This window comes from Schistocerca serialis, chromosome 10 (genome assembly GCF_023864345.2).
Source record: "Schistocerca serialis cubense isolate TAMUIC-IGC-003099 chromosome 10, iqSchSeri2.2, whole genome shotgun sequence".
In the NCBI taxonomy this organism is placed as follows: Eukaryota; Metazoa; Arthropoda; class Insecta; order Orthoptera; family Acrididae; genus Schistocerca; species Schistocerca serialis.
The window spans coordinates 215,040,227-215,053,627 of NC_064647.1; positions in this window are offsets into that span (position 1 = coordinate 215,040,227).

Sequence of the window (13,401 nt, forward strand, 5' to 3'; positions counted from 1 at the left end):
AAGCGACGAAGTTGGGTCAGCTTTAGGTAGCAGACAGACGGGCTCGGCAGGCAGTAGAGTGTAGACGGCTACTGTAGCCACGTGGATGGAATCCCTCCCTCCCTCCCTGCCTCGGACCTCGCTGGCCGCTATTGATTGCCGAGTTCGTTTCAATCCGCGGCGTGGGCTGGGACCGACGCCGACGCTAAATTGAATTCATCCGCGCTCGTTAATTCCGAGCCAGAAAGGCGCGCCAAGCCGCCGCCGCTGAGTTAATTGCGGACGGGCTTCCCTCGGGCCGCTCTTAAATGCCGCTCATTTTCGCTCCTGACGGCGCTGAACTCCGGAATTCCGAAACGTCTCCCTCAAAATTTTCCCGGGAGACGGATTTACGTTGCGAGTTAATGTGCCACCAGATTCGTTTTCCCTTCTCAATACAGCCCCCCTCCCCCCTAACACCTCGACACCCTGCGCTGCTCTCCCAACCCCGAACAAAGCAACACAAAACTGCGACAATGTTAATTCCCACTAAGAGTAGACGTTTCAATTGCCGATCATGTTTCCACACCTCCGCTGTACATCTTCTTTTAAATAAAGGGGTCTGCTCTAATATTCTGAACACAAGGTAGCCAGCTATTGTAATCCATATTGGTGCTGCGTTGTTTCCGTTCTCATGTACACACATCAGTTGCATGTCCCATCTGTATCTATTTTTGTTTTCGGCCTCTTTTTCAGCAGTCGCATTTATACAAGACATGCAGGTAACATCATCTTTTGTTTATACTAATTTTTATAAAAATAAAAAAGTACACACGCACGTACACACAAGCAAGCACGTACGAATGCACACACACACACACACACACACACACACACACACACACACACACAGAGAGAGAGAGAAAGAGAGAGAGAGAGATGAGAGATGGAGAGAGAAAACCCCCAGTCGAAAAATACAAATATACACACACTTCAACTAGCAACAAAACAAAGCAACAGACGAGGGCATCCTGAAATATCGAAACGACGTAGAGGAATTGGTGGAACGGTAGTGGAGCTACACGACATTAAAACGTAAATATATTTCATGTTTGTGGCAGAGTAGTGTACAAAAATCTCACACGTATGTGTGGGAGAACGTGACGGATGACGTCAGAAACAAGGCACCGTCAGTAATGATAATAATTTAATACCATTTATAATAATAAGTTAAGGGAGGAGGACTGTTATGACCCCAGCAAGCAAAATCGTACAATAAAACCCATATTATGTAAGCCTGCAGTCTTTCATGGCCGTTGTCACTGAAGTTAAAATCTTCTTGGTTATTAGGCCGCGTCATATTTCTTCTAAAATGATCGACGTTTCAACCCCTCTGCTGGGATCGTCCTCATGATCTTCTGGTGTCCAGTACTGCTAGAACACTGTCAGAGACGACTGTCGCGTCCTCTTATAAAAGGGGTTTTTCTCGCATTCGTGCTGGGGAAGTGATAGTAATGGTTAAATGTCACCACTGGTGGGCCATAATCATAGGCTAATATTCCCGCTCTGATACAAAAGAAGGGGCGTTGTTGGCCAATGGTATCCACAGGAGATTAGCCCCTTCTTCTGCATCAGAACGGGAATATTAGCCTGTGACTATGGCCCACCAGTGATAGCAAAATGAATTTTAACCTATACCATCGCTTCTCCAGAACGAACGCGAGAAAACCTCCTTTTATAAGAGGACGTGACACCCGTCTCTGACAGTAGTGGACACCAGAAGATCCTGAGGAAGACCCCCATCAGAGGGTCCAAAACGTCGATCATTTCAGAAGAAATACAACATGGCCTAATAACCCAGAAGATTTTAACTTTAAAACCACTTACTTTTGCAGAGATCACTGAAGTTGATTTAAAATAATGTCGTAATGGTGCTTGTCTTTTATAATACTTATTAGAGTCTCAAAAGAGGATATTATAAATACTGAGGTGATAAAAGTCATGGAATATCTCCTAATATCGTGTCGGACATCCTTATGGACGGCATAGCGCAGCAATTCGACGTGACACGGACTGAACAAGTTGTTGTAAATTCCTTGCAGAATGCTGAAATATTGAGCCATACGGCCTCTTTAGCCGTCGGTAATTGCGAAAGTGTTGCTGGTGCAGGATGTAGGGCACGAACTGACCTCTCCAATTAATTCTCGTAAGTAATCGATGAGATTCATGTCGGGCGATCCAGGTGGCCAAATCATTCGCTCGAGCTGTCCTGAATGTTATCCAAACCAGTCGGAAGCAACTGATTCCCGGTGACACGGCGCCTTTTTATCCAAAACAGTTCCGTCCTTTTTTGCTCACCAAGGAACCGAACACAACCATTTTCAGTCAATCATCGGTTCAGGTGGACCAGTGGACCCACACCGTTATGGAGCCATCTTCAGCTTGCACAGTGCCTTGTGGACAAATCGAGTTCATGACGTCATGGTTTCTGCGCCACACTCGAACACTCGAACCCCACCAACTGAAATAGTGACTCATTTGACCAGGTCTCGGTTTTGTATTCGTCTAGGGTCCAACCAATTTGGTCACGAGAACAGAGGAGGCGCTGCTGGCGATGTCTTGTCGGAAGCAAATGCACTCGCGTCGGTCGTCTGCTGCCATAGCCCTTTAACGTCCTATTTCGCCGAACTGTTCCAACGGATACATTCGTCATACGTCTCACATTGATTTCTGCGGTAATTTCAAGCAGTTTAGTTTGTTAGGAGTCACAATTCTAGGCAAACAATGCTGCTCTAGGTCATTCAGTGTATGCGTTGTTCGTGGTGAGTGGTAAAGCCTGAAATGTGTTATTCTCGGCTTGCTATTTACTGTAGATCTCGTAATATTGAATTCCCTAAGGATTTCTAAAAACGAATGTACAATTTGTGTAGCTAGAACTATCGTTCTACGATCAAAGTGCATGAAAATTAGAAACTACACACGCATATCGTCATACACGCATTTCCTCTCACGGGTACATCTCTCTCTCTCTCTCTCTCTCTCTCTCTCTCTCTCTCACACACACACACACACACGCACACACACACACACACACACACACACACACACACACACACAGAGAGAGAGAGAGCGCAAAAGCTAGATCTTCCAATGCCGGCAAAACTTAGCTGAAAACGAGTGCATCCCGTAAAATCAAAACAAAGTACTGGAAATGGTGATATGGCAATCAACATACGCAACAGAAAACGTAAACATTTCTTGGGCCAGTGAAGGAGCTGTGTGAAATGATCTAACACATGTGTGTGCGAGAACTTTAAGAGTGATGTTAGAAACATAAAACAGTCCAGTGATGATAAAAAATTAATATTATTGGACTCAAGCATCATTTATAATTTATTTTACATTTTTCTAGTATTGAAAATATAAACGACCAAGTACTGTTCCAAATGTTCGGTAGTAAGATTGTGTCTTCTATAACTCAAAATATTTTTGTAAGCAGAAAAGGAGCATTCCAAATCAACTGAGGTAACTGGGCAGTATTGGGCAGTATTTGAATTTGAGTGCTATGTTGGCAATTCCTGTTTCTGGTAAAAGTTCACCCGTCTCATTAATAAAACTATCAATTTGGCACAAGGCCTGGGTTATTGTATAAAGTGTTTCCAAACATTTCTTAAAGTCTTCTTGGGAAAACCTCCGGCAATGAAGAGTTAACCAGAATAATTTTATTTATTAACTGAATACATTCATTCAATGCCTTGAGTTTGAAGATTTTTAATACTTGCAGGTATATGTTGAAAATGAGTGCTAACCACAGCAATGTCTTTTTCAATACCAGTATCATTAAGAGCTTCCTTGCACTCGCAAACTGCCAAGCCCTCTGCACTATCGAAGTCTTTTACTACCCCTCTAATGGCCTCGAAATGTTCACTGTAAAACAACACAGATTCGACCCACGTAGCCCAACGAGTTACCACTGGTTCGGGAGGTAAAGGCACATTTGGTAGTTTTCGTTGTAGGTCTTGATGCGAGCAGGAGTCCTTAGAAACACTTCCTTTGTGGATGAAATCAATTTATTTACATTCACAAACATGGAACGTAGTTCTTCAGCAAGATAATGTCCTCCATGACCGAAGCACGTCACGTGATTCAAATTGGGATAAAACACATTTTCCTGCTTTGATCTATAGGTAGCATCATCATCTGAAATAAAGGCAAATACCGTTTTATCGGCAGAAGATTCAGGAAATATTTTTCTAATACCCTCACTCACAAATCTGGCAATCGTAGAATGATTTACTTTTTCTAGTTCTTTGCACGCCGCTAAACAGGAGGAAGAAGTCTCTTCTTTTAAAGCATCATCAATTAAATATGGAAGTAACGGTCACAAATCTCTGTAGTTTCGTCAACTGGAATCCAGATATTGCTCTCCTTGAGTTCATTGAGAATTTCTTCCAGAACATTTACGTAAATTGTCGGTGTGTAATTTTTACGCCATGTTGATTAATATGGTACATTTTGATTTAAGCAATATTAGCGCAGGAAGCCTTTGAGGAAACGGTTTGTAAGTTTGTGAAGAGGAATATTGCTTGCAATGAATGCACCACATAGATCCATGTTAAACAGGCTCATTTGGTTACCTTTGGACAAGTCCCTGGTACTGCAACTTGCTGTTTGCCAGAAGTTGTTGTCGTGGCCCTTTCTCCTGTATTCCTGCGATCTGAAGACTTGACGTGTCAAGCTGGTCTGTTTGAATCCCTTTTTGTTTGGAACGAAACGTTCTTCTCGCACACTCGACAATATAAAACAATTCCGTCATATGTAAATGTTCCAGGGTGGTCAACTACCAACGAAATGACGTTTCTTTTTTCTGGCGTCATGGCGCACAACGCGTTACACACTGCTCGTCGTAAACACGTTCAACTGCGTCAAGTAAACAGAAAGATAATCTGAAACAATGGACGTGCGAGTAAAAGCTTGCGATTAACCAGGGGCGCGCGCGCAGGAGAACTGACTCTGGCTGCCTGTTTCTGTTTCTCTCCTGCAATGATGTCCTCTCGGTTAGTTCAAAAATGGATGTGAGCACTATGGGACTTGACATTTGAGGTCATCAATCCCCTAGAACTTAGAACTACTTAAACCTAACTAACCTAAGGAGATCACACACATCCATGCCCGAGGCAGGATTCGAACCTGCGACCGTAGCAGCAGCACGGTTCCAGGCTGAAGCGCCTAGAACCGCTCGGCCACACCGCCCGGCTCTCGGTTAGTGATTGCACGCAGTTCTAGGTTGCAGTCAATCTGTGAGACATCGAAACTAAATCAAGCCAGAGCCCGGCCGTCAAAATTTTTAAAATACTGTACAGCGAAAATATGCATCGTCACTAGTTTTTAGTTGAAATATGCAATAACCGGCAAAAATGAGCCGAATACGCAAATGCATATGCAACATGCCAATCCATGTTATCCGTTCTCTAGGCATGCTGGGTACAACGGAGTAATAATTATTCAGGAGCCGAAACAGCTGAGAAGAACATCTGAAGGTGAAGTTGTGAAAGTCTGAATTCACTGGGAGAGCTGACAGATAGGGAAAACCACGATACATGATGTCATAGACATCCCCATCGATGTAGAGTGCGCGGGAAGCACCAGCAGAAATAATCTACCCTTTTTAACAAACGGCTGATGGCTCAGTGCTGGTTGCCGACTGCCGAGTGCGTTGTGTCAGCTGCAGTTATCGAATGAGGGAGAAAGCAATGGAGGCCGACCGTCGGCTGCCTTTGATCGGCTATGGAACCACGATTCCAGCTAGAAGGCAGCAGCTGGTGCTGCCAGCTGCCGTGCCACCTTCCGAGGCAATGCTACACTACTGGCCATTAAAATTGCTACACCACGAAGGTCACGTGCTACAGACGCGATATTTAACCTACAGGAAGACGATGCTGTGGTGTGCCAATTATTAGCTTTTCAGAGCATTCACACAAAGTTGGCGCCGGTGGCGACACCTACAACGTGCTGACATGAGGAAAGTTTCCAACCGATTTCTGATATACAAACAGCAGTTGACCGGCGTTGTCTGGTGAAACGTTGTTGTGATGCCTCGTGTAAGGAGGAAAAATGCGTACCATCACGTTTCCGACTTTGATAAAGGTCAGATTGTAGCCTACCGCGATTGCGCGTATCGCGACATTGCTGCTCGCCTTGATCGAAAGACAATGACTGTTAGCAGAATGTGGAGTCTGTGGGTTCAGGAGGGTAATAAGGAACCCCGTGCTGGATCCCAACGGCCTCGTATCACTAGCAGTCGAGATGACAGGCATCTTATCCACATGGCTGTAACGGATCGTGCAGCCACGTCTCGATCCCTGAGTTAACAGATGGGGACCTTTGTAAGACAACAACCATCTGCACGAACAGTTCGACGACGTTTGCAGCAGCATGGACTGTCAGCTCGGAGACCGTGACTGCGGTTACCCTTGACGCTGCATCACAGACAGGAGCGCCTGCGATGGTGTACTCAACGACGAACCTGGGTGCACGAAAGGCAAAACGTCATTTTTTCGAATGAATCCAGGTTCTGTTAACAGCATCATGATGGTCGCATCCATGTTTGGAGACATCGCGGTGGACGCACATTTTAAGCGTGTTTTCGTCATCGCCATACTGGCGTATCACTCGGCGTGATGGTATGGGGTGCCATTAGTTACACGTCTCGGTCACCTCTTGTTCCCATTGATGGCACATTGAACAGTGGGCGTTTCATTTCAGATGTGTTACAACCCATAGCTCTACCCTTCATGCTATCCCTGTGAAACCCTACATTTCAGCAGGATAATGCATGTCCTGTACGGGCCTATCTGGATACAGAAAATGTTGACTGCTGCCCTGGCCAGCGCATTCTCCAGATCTCTCACCAACTGAAAACGTCTGGTCAATGGTGGCCGAGCGACTGGCTCGTCACAACACTCTAGTCACTACTCTTGATGAACTGTGGTATCGTGTCGAAGCTGCATGGGAAGCTATACCTGTACACGCCACCCAAGCTCTGTATTACTCAATGCCCAGGCGTATGAAGGCCGTTCTTCCGGCCAGAGGTGGTTGTTCTGGGTCCTGAGTTCTCAGGATCTATGCACCAGAATTGCGTGCAATTGTAATCACATGTTCTAGTATAATATATTTGTCCAATGAGTACCCATTTATCATCTAGATTTCTTCCTGGTGTAGCAATTTTAACGTCCAGTAGTGTAATAGGGACCGGAGGCCATCATCGTCCTGCGGGTGTGCTGGAGGCTTGACCTGCAAGCCCTGGACGCTGTATATCATCTGCCTTAGAGAAGGAGGTCCACTGATGCTGCTCATCCGTTTCTGTAGCAGACGCTGATGCAGCCGACACCTTTCTGCTAGAAGAGGGTTGAGAGCCGATCCCTGCAAGCCACCGAATACTTCAGATGGACATGGGACCTGGCTCCAAACTTCGACGTCAACGAGCTCACTTTGGCGATCGATAAATGGAACTGGAGACTGAAGAAGTCTACTGGTTGGCGACTGCCCCGTGATGCCACAGCCACATCCGAGACTTCGCTGCGCTGGTCATACTGCAAGTCGAGCGCACATTTCCCTTCCGCTGCTGATGAGGTGCTGCTCTGATAGCCGGCGTTTTGACAATCCGGTTCAAAATGTTCAAATGTGTGTGAAATCTTATCGGACTCAACTGCTAAGGTCATCAGTCCCTAAGCTTAAACACTGCTTAACCCAACTTATCCTAAGGACAAACACACACACCCATGCCCGAGGGAGGCCTCGAACCTCCGCCGGGACCAGCCGCACAGTCGGTGACTGCAGCGCCTAGACCGCTCTGCTAATCCCACGCTGATTCTACAGTCCTGGAGGTACCGGAAGATACCAGATGAATTGCATTGTGGTGACAAATTAGATATCGGGTTGTAAGGACTACCGAGTACCACATAAGGACACAGATTATTAAGTAATAACGATGAATAGTTTCAAGATTAAGAAAATCGTCAGGAAGAGCGCGTGACTTAAGATGCTGGATACTAAAATATTGAGGACGGTGAAGAGCGTTGGAAATTCTTGAAGATTGTGCATGGTGCAACAATGAAAACTACAGCAAGTAACGTAATGGCGTGGGTATCACTGAAGAGAGAAATCACGTAAGTTGGAAAAAGAAGTTAGGTACAAGGAAGGTACCTGAGAAGAAACCTTGGGTAACAAAAGAAATACAGCATCTGTTCGACGAAATAAATAAATATAAACACTTTCAGGAAACTAAGTGGCATATGGAAATATAACTGACTAAGGAACACAACCAATATGAAGAGCAGTAAATCTGAAGTGAAACGTCTACAAGAGAAATGTGTAAATTTTGTGTATGAGATAGCCGTTCGGAACATTAATTTTGGAAAATTTAAAGACAAAGAGGTTCACATGAACAACGCAAAAAGAAAAAAAATCCGTAACTAAGACCAGAACAGGATATCGGATAGGTTGAAAGGGTATCCTGACGGCTGCTGTATGTGTCTGAAGTCATTACGGAAAAAGAAATAGTATTCGATTAGGAAGACATAGGTAATCCAAGTTGGGAGAGTGTTGAAAGACTTGCAATCAGTCAAAGCCTCTAGGAGCAAATTACTTTCTTTCGGGATTTCCGAAATCGTTTCTGAAATGGCAAAAGCTGAGTTGTTCAAATTATTGTGAATAATATTTGAGATTTGAAACACTTTTTTACAGTTACGGAGAAATGTCATCCACACAATCAACACCAAAGCAGAATCAGGTAAATGGGAAACGTATCGCACAATAATTCGACGTATCATGCACCCATATTGCTAACCAAAATAACGAACACAAAAATGAAAAATTGTATTGACGACTTGTTAGATGACGATCAGTTTGAGTTTAGCAAAGGTAAAGGCATAAGAGAAGATGTTCTGATTGTACTTGATAATGGAAGCAAGACTTAAGAAAAACGAAGGCACCTTTATGGCACCTAACGTAGAAAATGCTTCGAGTATGAAGATATTGCGCCGGCCGCTGTGGCCCAGAGGTTCTAGGCGCTTCAGTCTGGAACCAATCTGCTGCTACGGTCGCAGGTTCGAATCCTGCCTCGTGCATGTATGTGTGTGATCTCCTTAGGTTAGTTAGGTTTAAGTAGTTCTAAGTCCAGGGGACTGATGACCTCAGATGTTAAGTCCCATAGTGCTTAGAGTCATTTTGAATGTATTGCAGGATGTTCGAAATTCTCTGGAAAGTAAGTTAAGCTGCAGAGAAGAACGGGTAACCTACATTATATATAAACAAAAACGAAGATGAAAAGTAAGAATGGAAGAGCAAGAACAAAGTGTTCGGATTACAAAGGATGTAAGGATGCACTCTTTCACGCATGCCATTCAATCTATATATTAAAGAAGAAATGAGTGAAATAAAAGAGAAATTAAGGAGTGTGATTAAAATTCAGGATAAGATTATATCAATTATAAGGTTCGCCAGTAACGTTAGTAATGTCACTGAAAGTGAGGAAAAATTGCAGGAAATGAATGTCTGCTGATGATAAGAATGGACAGCGGGTAAACGAGAGAAAGATGAGATTAATTAAGAGGAGGAGAGATGAGATTAGTGATATACTTATCAATGTTTGGGATCAAGAAGCTATTCAAGTATAGGGATTATGCAATCGTAATAGCAAAATAACACATGACGGACGGCGGATGAAGCAAGGGGAACACAAAAAGCAGAGTAACATACGCAAAGTTTTTATTCGCTAAAAGGTTACTGGTATCAAATATAAGCCTGTATTTGAGGAAGACATTTCTGGAAAAGCACGTTTGGCGAATAGCATTACATGTCACTTAATCTTGAATTGTGAGAGGAGCCGAACACGAGAGAACTGAAGCGGTTCAGATGTTGTTTTGTAGAAGTCTATTGTAAAGAAATTGAACTTATTAGGAATGAGATTTTCCGCAGAATGGCGTGGAAAGGAATGTACGATGAACACTGCCAGGTGAAAGAGGCGGGATGGTAGGACATGCCTTAAGACGTCAGAGAAACGTTCTGTCGTACTAGACGAAGCTACGGATTGCAAATACTACAGAGATCGGCAACTATTGGAATATGCCCAACAAATAATAGTGGATGTTGGGTGCAAGGGCTAGTATGAGATGAAGAGGGTGGCACTGGAGAACAATTCGTAACGGGCCGCATGAAAGAAAGTAGAAGTTCAGTGTCCCGAAAAGAAGGAAAAATCTCAGTATTCTGGCCAAGTAATTTCAACACGATTCCACTGATTTCTATAGGGAGCTGTGGCGGATATTGACTGCTGCATTACCTCCTCTGTAAACAATTGTGTGTATTATAGTAATCACTTCATGGGTGCTTTAACTGTTTACATTTTACAGATTTAGAAACGATCGACAAAGTCCGCTACAAGTGATTTTTCGCAAGAGCAATATAAACCAAATTTTACAAATCTACATCTACATCCATAATCCGCAAGCCACCTGACGGTGTGTGACGGAGGGTACCTTGAGTACCTCTATCGGTTCTCCCTCGTATTCCAGTCTCGTATTGTTCGTGTAAAGAAAGATTGTCGGTATGCCTCTGAGTGGGCTCTAATCTCTCTGATTTTATCCTCATGGTCTCTTCGCGAGATATACGTAGGAGGGAGCAATATGCTGCTTGACTCCTCGGTGAAGGTATGTTCTCGAAACTTTGACAAAATCCCGTACCGAGCTATTGAGCGTCTCTCTTGCAGAGTCTTCAACTGGAGTTTATCTGCCATAACCGTAACGCTTTCGCGATTACTAAATGATCCTGTAACGAAGCGCGCTGCTCTGCGTTGGATCTTCTCTACCTCTTCTACCAACCCTACCTGGTACGGATCCCACACTGCTGAGCAGTATTCAAGTAGTGGGCCAACAAGTGTACTGTAACCTACGTCCTTTGTTTTCCGATTGCACTTCACCAGGATCCTTCCAATCAATCTCGGTCTGGCATCTGCTTTACGTCTAATCAGATTAAACGAGGAATCACAGAAGGAGATTCTGTGTCACCAAAACTACTCTCACTGAAGGTTTTCACGACCTTTCACTAGTTAACCGAAGAAGGAATTCGTGTTCATTAGACATACCTAAACCAGCATCCCTTGGCTGGTAACATTGTGCTGTTTGCCTCTATTGCAGATAGAATTAGCCAATGCGAGGACGAAAGTAGCACTGGCAGCCAGAATATGAAACATTACGCTCCTTGCCGCGGGCGAGTGGTGTTGCAGATGCGAGCCGCTGAAAGGAAAGTACGTAAGTGGTTTAGAGGCAAACGGAGATCCTTTCGAGTGGCGGTACGAACTGCATATGAGGAAATTCACGCACGTAAGCGACTTAGACAAAGGGCAAAACCTAACGACGGGGCGCCTAGGAGTGTGCACCAAGGTGTTGGGACTGCTACGGTCGCAGGTTCGAATCGTGCCTCGGGCATGGATGTGTGTGATGTCCTTCGGTTAGTTAGGTTTAAGTAGTTCTAAGTTCTAGGTGCCTGATGACCAGAGATGTTAAGTCCCATAGTGCTCAGAGCCATTTGAACCATTTGAACCAAGGTGTTGGACTTCCACACCTCATAATGTAACTTAGAGAGCGGAGGCTTACCAGCTCTGTAAAGCAAGACAGGAGGGAGTCTGTGCGGATGTCACGACATCATACAGGTACAAGTTATTGCCAACAATCGTTTCGTGGGCATTAGCCCATGGTCGTAAGCATAATTCTTTGTATAACGTTTTCGTCTGCCAGTGGTGCAGAGGAGGGGTTTTAGCGACTCAGAAGCCATGTATCAAAGCTACGGCCGACTCATGGCCTCATCATACCGCTGTGTAAGACCGCCAAGTCGCACCAACGTATGCTTCGGAGCTTGAAGTGGAGAGTACTTGGCACCGTTTGTCTGATGTCAATCGTTATCCAGTTCCGTCAAGCTTCTTTTCACTCTTTTTGAATTTCTATGGTCTCTGTCAGCATCTCACCGTAGTAATGATTCGATCATGATAAAACCATGGTATCGAGCAACAAATACGGTGGTTCCCTGGTCCCAGTGGATGTCCTGCTACTGACGATTTATCAGTCTAGCCCAGACGACAATCGCTCTTGTGTTCCTTAACGCGGATATTGTTTCTTTTTATCGTTCCTCTTACACTTGTCCGCAAGTGCGAGGAATATTATATTATCGGCGGAGACAAGCGGCAGATGTAAGTTCTTAGAAGTGATCAAATATCGTGGCACTTTTCTTTTTGATCTCAATACCACGACGAAACACTGTCCTCTTGAGTATTATGCTGATGAAACCTTCTTCTATAGGTTCCCTTCTGTAAGGTGTTTCTCATTAGAAGGCGCAGAACTTTTAGTGTACAGTGACCTATTCATATTTTCTGCAGAGTTGCCGTTTCTTCTGAAGGCAGTTCTTAAATGATCGACGTCATTCTCAAAGTTCAGTGGCTCACAGCTTTGTGCCGTTATACCAATGCACCCTCCACACGTATAATTTCACTTCCACTGAAACAGACAAAATTTACACTTTTTATGTTTCGTTTTAGTTGGTTGCAAGTGTCGCTGACAGACTGACCACTCACTGCGGATGTCGCAACGCGGGCGACAACAGTGAAAATATATGTCCAGCCTGTCATGCTAGGACGACACTCCAGCGCGACAGCAGGAAGCGACATAAAAAGAATTTTTTCAACGGCGTACAGTGGGCTAACTCGTTTCAAAAGCTGGACATAACAGAAAAATGCGTGTAAACTCTAAAGAAACTGTGTTCTTTTCATATTTTGGGGGTCGCTGATGACAAATACGAAGTCAGAATTACAAGATTCACAATAGAAGAGACAATTTGAGAGACCGCAATAATAAATTTAGCGGATTCAAGTTAGAGTTTCGGTATAAAATGTTTTGAGGTCGCTGATAAGGAATTAGAATCTAAATTGTTGTATTGAAATGTTTTATTCCGTATTTTACGTTTACCAATCGAAATCGTTGTCACATTCGTCGCTTACGTCATTATCGATAGTAGAGGAATTACTGTCGAGTCGTCTACTGGAGGATGGTTCGAAAAGCAGACCGCTAATGTCAAAAAGAGAATAGAAGCTTTCGAAATGTGGTGCTACAGAAGAATGCTGAAGATTAGATGGGTAGATCACATAACTAATGAGGAGGTACTGAACAGAATTGGGGAGAAGAGGAGTTTGTGGCATGACAAGAAGAAGGGACCGGTTGGTAGGACATGTTCTGAGGCATCAAGAGATAACAAATTTAGCATTGGAGGGCAGCGTGGAGGGTAGAAATCGTCGAGGGAGACCAAGAGATGAATACACTAAGCAGATTCAGAAGGATGTAGGTTGCAGTAAGTACTGGGAGATGAAGAAGCTTGCACAGGATAGGGTAGCATGGAGAG